We start from the raw sequence: 8,429 nt of genomic DNA, 5'->3' as shown, positions 1-8,429 counted from the left end.
CTGTTTTTCAGGTAAGAGACAGAACAGGGTTTGGGCCTTGATCCTACCACCTTCTAGCTGTTTGACCTGGGGTAAGTGTCTTAACTTCTCAGAACTTTGATAATGCTTGCCCATAAATGGGTTTTGTGAGATTATATGTAAAACACTCAGCACAGTGTCCAACCTATGGTAAACCTTCAATAACTGTTAGCTGTTATATTTATTTTGTTCTAAGGAATATCTTTCTCTTAATTCTGGATACTCCTCTTTTATTTAAAGTCCATACATCTCTTCCTAGGAAATGTGGTTGGGGACCCGCTAAGGAGATAGTTATTGTGTATCAGCACTATAGTAGGAGCCTTGCATACGATGTCACACAATGTGAATGAAGGAATTGTTATCCCTAGTTTACAAGTACAGAAACTGAGGATAAGAGAGGTTGAGTGAATTGCCCAAGGTCACACAGTGAGGAAGTAGTAGAACCTAGATTAGAACCCAGGCAGCTGGGCTTCAGAGCTCTTCCCCATCACAGTGGGCTGTAGCAGTAGTTTCTTGTACCTTAACCCAAGGTAAGTAGTAAGGCTGAAGAAGGGGGTTGCCATGGCTACTAACTAGACCCCTTTTCAAGTAATCAGATCCTAGGTCTGCTCCAGTTTTGCAAGAGGAGATGCTTGTCTGGAAACTCTCTGCAGCACCTGCCCCTGGAGGGAGCTGGCTGCACCTGAATTATTTAGAGAGTCTCTAGACATTTGATATAATGAGCAGGTGTGGATGCTTCTCTGACTTTCCCTGACATGCCTTTACTTACCCCTTTTCCCTCCACATACTTGCCTATGAGGAAAAGGAGCTATCAGCCTTCTCCACAATGTGTACGTCTCTCTCCCCCCAAAAATTGTGGACCGTTTCCCTTGCAAATTTCAAAATCATGTTGATTTGAGTGGAAATTGGTGTAACTAAGACCCTAACTAGTAAATGGATAAATTGTCTTTTTCTATTGATATACAGTATCTTTTCCCCTATCCTAAGCTTATACAAGTCAAACTAGAAGACTGCATATGTATAAATAAAAAAAACAGCAACTAATAAAAATGTTCAGAGTATAGGTTACACCTATGTAAAAAAAAATTATGCTTAGAAAAAAGACTGGAAGGAAATACGAATATAAAGGTGGCACTTGGACTCTAGATTTTAGCCCATAATAGCATATGAAATAGCACAATAGCAGTTATTACTAAATCCAATGATTAGGGTCACGGGTTTTCTAGGATCTGCTCCCCACTCACCTGGCTGCTCACATCCACCCCTTGCCTTGACCATCCATCACGTTCTCTCTCTCACCAGGGCAATTGCCCTGGTAGTGAAGAGTCATTTCCACCTCTGCTCCTGATCCTCTGTATCCAATCTGTGACTCCGTATTATTATCAGCATCCTTCACAGTACCCCAGTTAGATTTTATGTGAAGTCAAACTGAATCCATTGACTCCTAGCTAATAATATTTTAATCATAGATCTCTTTACAACCAACTATTTGAAAACAATTAGCCATTAAAAATCTTGTGTTTAAAGAATATTTATTGACCTGGGGGGGGGGGAGGTTCACTACAAAATGTTGAATAGAAAAAACTAGGCAATATAACAGTATAATTTTTTTAAATAGTATAATTATATTAGGGCGCCTGGGTGGCTCAATCAGTTGAGCATCCAACTCTTGATTTTGGCTCCAGTCGTGATCCCAGGGTCATGGGATCGAGCCCTGCAACCAGCTCTACACTGAATGTGGAGCCTGCTTGAGATTCTCTTTCCCTCTGCCCCTCTCCCCTCTCTTTCTAAAATTAAAAAATTTTTAAATAATATTTTAATAATATTAATATTTTCCAATTATATTATAGATATTTGGTTAGAAAAAAAGACTGGAAGAAAATACATCAAAATATAATGAGTGATTGATTTTTATCAAGCAATGAGACTACTAATGAGTTTTATTATTATACTTTTCTAAGCTTTTCTAAATTTCTGTGTTACTGCTTGAATTATTTTTAGAATATTTTTCTCTTTTTTTTCACAGCTACTAGTATCTATTCCTATGGGAAATTATTGGTACAATGGTGAAAATAAAGTTTTTCATAACATCTTTTAAATCTAAAGAGGGGTGCACCTGGGTGGCTCAGTCAGTTAAGCGTCCAACTTTGGCTCAGGTCATGATCTTGTGGTTTGTGGGTTCGAGCCCCGCATCAGGCTCTGTGCTGACAGCTCAGAGCCTGGAGCCTGCTTACAATTCTGTGTTTTCCTCTCTCTCTGCCCCTCCCCTGCTCATGCTCTATTTCTCTCTCTCTCTCTTTCTGTGTCTCTCAGAAATAATAGATAAATATTAAAAATAAACAAACAAATAAGAGAGGCTTATTTTTCCATCCCACCCCCCTTTGCAGTCTGTCTTTTGCAGACAAGAAATCAAGGCTCAGAGGGTACGTCCAGACTGGTGCTCAGGGATTGTGGCCCCACAGGAGAGACCGAACCAGTTAGTTCTAGGACAATTCCAGCCTGTGGCTCTATCAGCTAATGCTCTGGTTCCCCTACCCTTTTGTACTCACAGCCCTCCCAAAGCAAGAGAACTTCAATAAGCCATGAAGTTTTCCTGCTCCAGGTACTTCTCTGGACTCTAGTTTTCCTTCTCTGACTCACAAATAAGGCTACATCTCTGACTCTGTGTTTCCAGATTCTGTTTCAATGCAGACAATTAGATGGTAAATAATTCAAGAGAACGGAAACTGGCAAAGTGGTGTGTGATGTCCAAATAGCTATCTTGTTTACCCTCTGGTGTAAACTTCAGGCTCATCTGCAAGTCAGGAGCCCTAGGAGTAGGTAAAATGTGCAAACACAGAATCTTCCTGTTTCCATTCCTTCCCATTGTTGAATATTGTTGAGAGTGGGAAACAGCTTCCCAGTTTGGTTAGCATAAAACAGCGTGGCTTTGGCAGACAGACTCAGATAACTTGGGCAAGTCTGATGTTCCTCCCAGAGTGGGCTGGGTGTCCAGAGTCCAGAAGAACCATCTGTCCTTGGGGTAAGGATTCATGATTTCAAACTGAGGTCTCAGCACTATCACCACCCATCCTCCATTTCTTCCTTCTGTGCAGTGAGGGAAACCCCTTTCACTCGGCCCTTCTACACCCACCCATCATTAAAGGAGCAGTCTTAGCTAAGACTGTTTGAGTTACAGGTAACATAAGCCACATTTACCTTGCTTAAGAAGAAAAGGATTGACCTAGGGTGTCTCATAAAGCCAAGGGCAAAAACATAAAGCTGGCCCAGCCTCTCAAGAGACTGGAACTAGCTCAGGCAAAAAAGAAATTTGTGGCTCAGGTAACCAGGGACTCCAACATCGTCTGGGCACTCCTATGCTTCTCCTTTTTGTGTGAAGACTTCATTTCCTCCTACTGGAGACTGGCTTCTTCCATGAGCATGAAAGACTGAGCCAGTGGAATATTCCAGACTTATTCTCATGCCTTAGTCCCACACCTCCCACCTACTGCAAAAATAAAAAGGTTCTGGCTCCCCCTTCCAGTGCAGAAGAACTTTAGTTGGTCTACTTGGGTCACCTGTCCTTGCTATAGTAGAGATGCAGAAGAGGGGCCATGGCATGATCTGGGCTAATTCGGCCACATATGCCTTTATGACCATGCCATGGCTAAATTTTGAAATGATTTAATAAGACTTATTTTTCTGGATAGAATGCAGTAGGTAGCAACAATTCAATGTTCCTGCTGAAACAACTAGAAAAAAAGCTGGATACGTTACAGAAATACTATTTTAAAAGATATTAAAGAGTTTTGGTAGCAACAAGGACTGATGAGCTAAAATTCTGGAGAGAAAAGAGCCTTTTCTGAATGAACTGATAATCTCTGACCACTTTCTTCCCTTGGGGAAATTGCCAAAACTGGGCACAGGCCAAGGATAGAGGTTGACCCAGGCATAAGGTTTTTACCGGGACAAAGAAGTCAGTAGAGCTTTTGTTGGACGGTGTGATCTGGAGGAGCCTAATAGTGGAATCTAGAGTAGCTCTAAACACATGCTTAGTTTTCCCCACGGGGGACATTTGCTGAATTCCGAGAAGGAGTGGGAGACACTGCACTAGAAGTATCTAATAGCACAGGGAAATTTCCCAGACTTTCAGTACATAGGAAACAAAGTCCTATTAGACGGAGGAGGGCTGCATCAAACATAAGATGGGTGTCCCCTTCAAGATATTTGCTAAATTAAAAAAATTTTTTTTGATGTTTATTTATTTTTGAGAGAGACAGAGACAGAATGAGAGTGGTTTGGGGCAGAGAGAGAGGGAGGCACAGAATCTGAGGCAGGCTCCAGGCTCCGAGCTGTCAGTACAGAGCTTGACACGGGGCTCGAACTCACGAGCTGTGAGATCATGACCTGAGCCGAAGTCAGACGCTCAACCGACTGAGCCACCCAGGCGCCCCAATATTTGCTAAAATTTTAAACTGTGTGGGGCAAGAGGCCAAAGAGCCTGAGCTCCTAAGAACAGACTGAATCTTCTATAGGCTTTGAGCGTTGGAAAGACAGAGACCTGCCAGGCTATCAATCAAAACCTTGCATGGACTCCCTCCAAGTAACAAGATAACCCAGTGTTGGACTGGACTAATAAAGCTGCAGTCAAGCCCCCATGTGGCTGAATCCCTGACTAGATTGGGACAATCTGCCTCTTACCCCACCTGGTAACAGAAGAAACAGAGAATCACCACTGGAGGAAAATAATATCATCTCCAGCATGTATGGTTCCTTTATATAGTCATGAGACATGTGAGGAGCAGGGAAATATGACTCATAATAAAGAGAAGAATCAGACTATGAAAGCAGACCTACAAATGATTCTGATATTTGAGTTAGCAGACAAGGACTTTATTATAAGTATTATAAAACATGTTTAAGAAACTAAAGGAAAAGGACACGATATATGTGAAGATAAAGAATTTCAACAGAGAATTAGAATCTTATAAAAATCGAGTAGACATTCTAGAACTGATAAATGCAGTATCTGAAATTAAGAACTGATTAAAAGAAATATTTCCATACCTGTTAATTAATACCTACTGGCCTAAGCCTCTTGAGTTTCCTATCCTCCCCCTCCATGGCCATGTGGCCCTCCCTGGACAGCCTGGACTTCCTCATGATCCAGCAACTCCAGAGTTTAGGGCTGATCCAGCCAGGGGCCTCCAGGACCTGCTACACCACTGATGCAAATGTCCCTTCTGATTGGTTGGCGTCTGTACTTTCCCATCGTCAACTACAGAAAAACCTTGGGTTTCGAGTAACTTGTTCTGTGAGTATTCCGCAAGACAAGCAAACATTTCTGATAAATTTTAACTTGATAAATGAGCGATGTCTTGCAATATGAGTAGTATGTTATGCCAAATGTCACGTGATCATAACTGAGCCAATGGTTCTTAAAATTCGCTTTGATATACAAGTGCTTTGGATTACAAGCATGTTTCCAGAACTAATTACGCTCACAAACCAAGGTTTTGCTGTATTTTGATGTCACTTCTTGGCACTGTCATTGAAAGTCCCTACCAGAACCAAATGATTGAAGTTTAGGAAGAATTCCCTGAAGGAGGCAATACCAGCATAAGAGGAAAAATGGAAGGACATGGAAAGGGATATTTGTTCACTTATGATACTCAGAAAGCCAGAAATCTGAGACTGAAGCCTGCTGTTTGCTAGTTGGCATTGTTTTATGTTTGCTCCCCACCGTGGCTAAAGAGAATTGAGCAAGCCATGAGAGAAGGGGTTGAATGAGGTGTCCGCGTAGCTGGGTAAGTTTGCTCTATTGCTAAGTCTCTTGTATCTGACTGACTGGTAGTCCCCACACCAGTTCTTCTCCAGAAGCAGCCAGGATAGCTTTAGTGACTTAAGTTCCTCAAAGGCAAAAGAATCTAGCGAGAACAACTGCCTCCCACAGCATAGGTTAAGAGAGCAGGTTTTAGAGACAGCTCTAGGTTCAAATCCCACATCTGCCATTAACTGGTTGTCTGACCTTGGGCAAGTCACTTTATCTCCCCTGTGCATCTCACAAACTTTGTAGCAAGCACTGCTGATTAACTAGCAGTTTCTTCCCTTCTCTGCTGGGAGAGGCCTCATTTTTTTTTTTTTTTCTCAGAGTGTTTCACTTCTTTCCCTCTCAACTTGGGTTGAATTGTGCTTCATCTAAGCCCATTGCAGTGATCTTACTCGTGTCAATGATTGGATTAGGTATGTGTGTATGGTGCAGTTCTGGCCATTGAGATGAGAGGGATGATCCAGGGGAAGCTTCTTGGAAAGCTTTTCTTGTACTTAAAAAAGAGATGCAAGGAAGACACTATCCCTCTGCTAAACTTTGTCTTGTTCCACGTGGCTCCTGGAAATTCAACAGCTATTCTGCAGTCATGAGGGGTACTACCCTGGAGACCAGAGCCAAATGAGCAAAAAGGTGGAAAGAACCTGGGTCCCTGATAACATCATGAGCCTCTAAGTTAACCAAGCTTCAAGCTACCCTTGCTAGGAACTGCTCGTTACAAATAAAATAACTCATTTCCTTATGTTTAAGCTACTTTGAGCCAATATTTTTTTGAGGATTCGGTTCATAAAATAATTTAAGTAAAGCACCTAGCACAGTTCCTGGTATAAAAGTGCTAAAAGAAATTACAGGTATTATTATTGCTATCATCATTGCTTTTTATCATTATTATTTCTATTTCACTTAGAGTTTCAGCTCTGGTTATAGGGGAGGATAATAAGTCTGACATTTAAAGATGTGATGACAGTGTTCACTGTGGCAGCACTTACACTAAAATTGGAATGATACAGAGAAGATTAGCATGGCCCCTGCGCAAGAATGACACCCAAACTCGTGAGCGTTCCATATTTTAAACAGATAGATAGATAGATAGATAGATAGATAGATAGATAGATAGATAGAGATAGATGTGATAATAGGGATGGGGGTGTCAGAGGTAAAGGAATGAATCCAGGTGCTTTGGCTCCTTGCCCAGTGCTCCTTCTAACAATGGTTTTAATTAAGGGTTCTGTGTGTGTGTTTGTGTGTGTGTGTGTGTGTGTGTGTGTGTGTGTGTGTGTGTACGCGCACGTGCACGCATGCACTCACAGGCAATAGGAACTAACTTGGGTTAGCGCAAACTAATAAGCAAAAAAATAATCTTTTCAAAGACTGTTGAGTGTGTCACTCAATTAAAGGAAGAGATTAACAAAGAAGATCTAGGCAAGGAAGGAATTAGGACAACTCCAGACACCTCAGCAGCTAGCATCCATGCACCTCATGCCATTGATGTGACTGCTTCAGAAATGTATGTCTCTGCGTCTCTCCATCGGGATTTCTCAGATGAGAGTTTGGATGGGGTGTCTGCACCAAGAGTAATCAGCTATGGCCTAGGGGCAGAGTCACACAGATGTGACAATTGAGGGAGGTCACACTTGGTTATCAGGACCCTTCTGAAACAAGACAAAACTATGGTGAGCCCAAAATGTGCCTTGTGCTGCCACCATGCCCTTCCAAAACTGCAGGTTTCCACCAACCTTAAATGAAAAGCAGCAGCCCCAGGCCAAATTCTAAACATGCTCATAATTCAATAATGCCAAAGACAGTCTCTTTTCAGGATGTCTCAGAAAGGAAGAGGAAGAATGGGGCAAGGGACTAGACTCCAAACACTGACTTGGAATGTCCAGCCAGAAAGACCAATGCTGCCCTAACATTTGCAAAAATGCAAACGGTCCCATGTGCCCAAATGTCTAAATGTTTAATTTATGTCTAAGCTATGCCCACTCATGTCCTGGGCTCCAATCAAGCTTTTCTCTCTCCCCCAGCCCACTGCTTTGAGATGTGGAAACTAAAGTAATAAGGTTCTCCCTGGGTTGTTCATGCCATCTGAGCTGTAGGTACCACAGACATGCCAGAGCAGGGCAGGAGCTGGTCCCAGGCCCCTGGGTGGTGGCTGGATGCATCCAATCCCAGGATATAGACTGACTCAGTCAAGCTCCCCTAAATTTAGGGCAGGCAGATTATCCTCCTGCACACCTTACTTTTCCAATTCAATTCAAGAGTTCCAGGCAGTTCTAAGTGCCTCCCAAGTCTACAGCAACCCAACCCAGGAGAGAGTGGGGAAGGGGGAAGGGCAGGAGGGTAGTTAGAGAGGAATAAGTTCTGTCTCGACACCTATTTAGGTTGACTTGGGGCTCCAACTTAAACTGAAGTAGGCACTCTTTCCTTGATTTCCCAGGGCAGAAGCTGTGACTTTTGTCTCCCATCCCTCCCACTCATTGGCAGCCTCAGCCCTCATCCTCTGGCCTGAGGGGACCAGTTGGGCCCACACATGTCCCCTCCCTTCCTGATTCAATTTGTTACCAACCTTTTAGAAAACTTTCCTATGAGACCTGAAAAGAAGAAA

The 8,429-nt window shown here is 42.6% G+C and overlaps 1 non-coding gene across 1 annotated transcript; it reads left to right on the top strand.

The window, feature by feature from the left end:
* Positions 1-6,790: 6,790 nt before the first annotated feature.
* Positions 6,791-6,896, top strand: LOC112854926 (U6 spliceosomal RNA). Its single transcript, XR_003222999.1, has one exon. It is a non-coding gene; the product is annotated as a U6 spliceosomal RNA (small nuclear RNA).
* The last annotated feature ends 1,533 nt before the right edge of the window (positions 6,897-8,429 follow it).

The sequence above is a fragment of the Puma concolor genome, chromosome D2 (genome assembly GCF_028749965.1).
Source record: "Puma concolor isolate L17-30 chromosome D2, mPumCon1.1.hap2, whole genome shotgun sequence".
Classification (NCBI taxonomy): Eukaryota; Metazoa; Chordata; class Mammalia; order Carnivora; family Felidae; genus Puma; species Puma concolor.
Note: the sequence above shows the minus strand (reverse complement) of the source record. Positions and strands in the feature narration are given on the sequence as shown.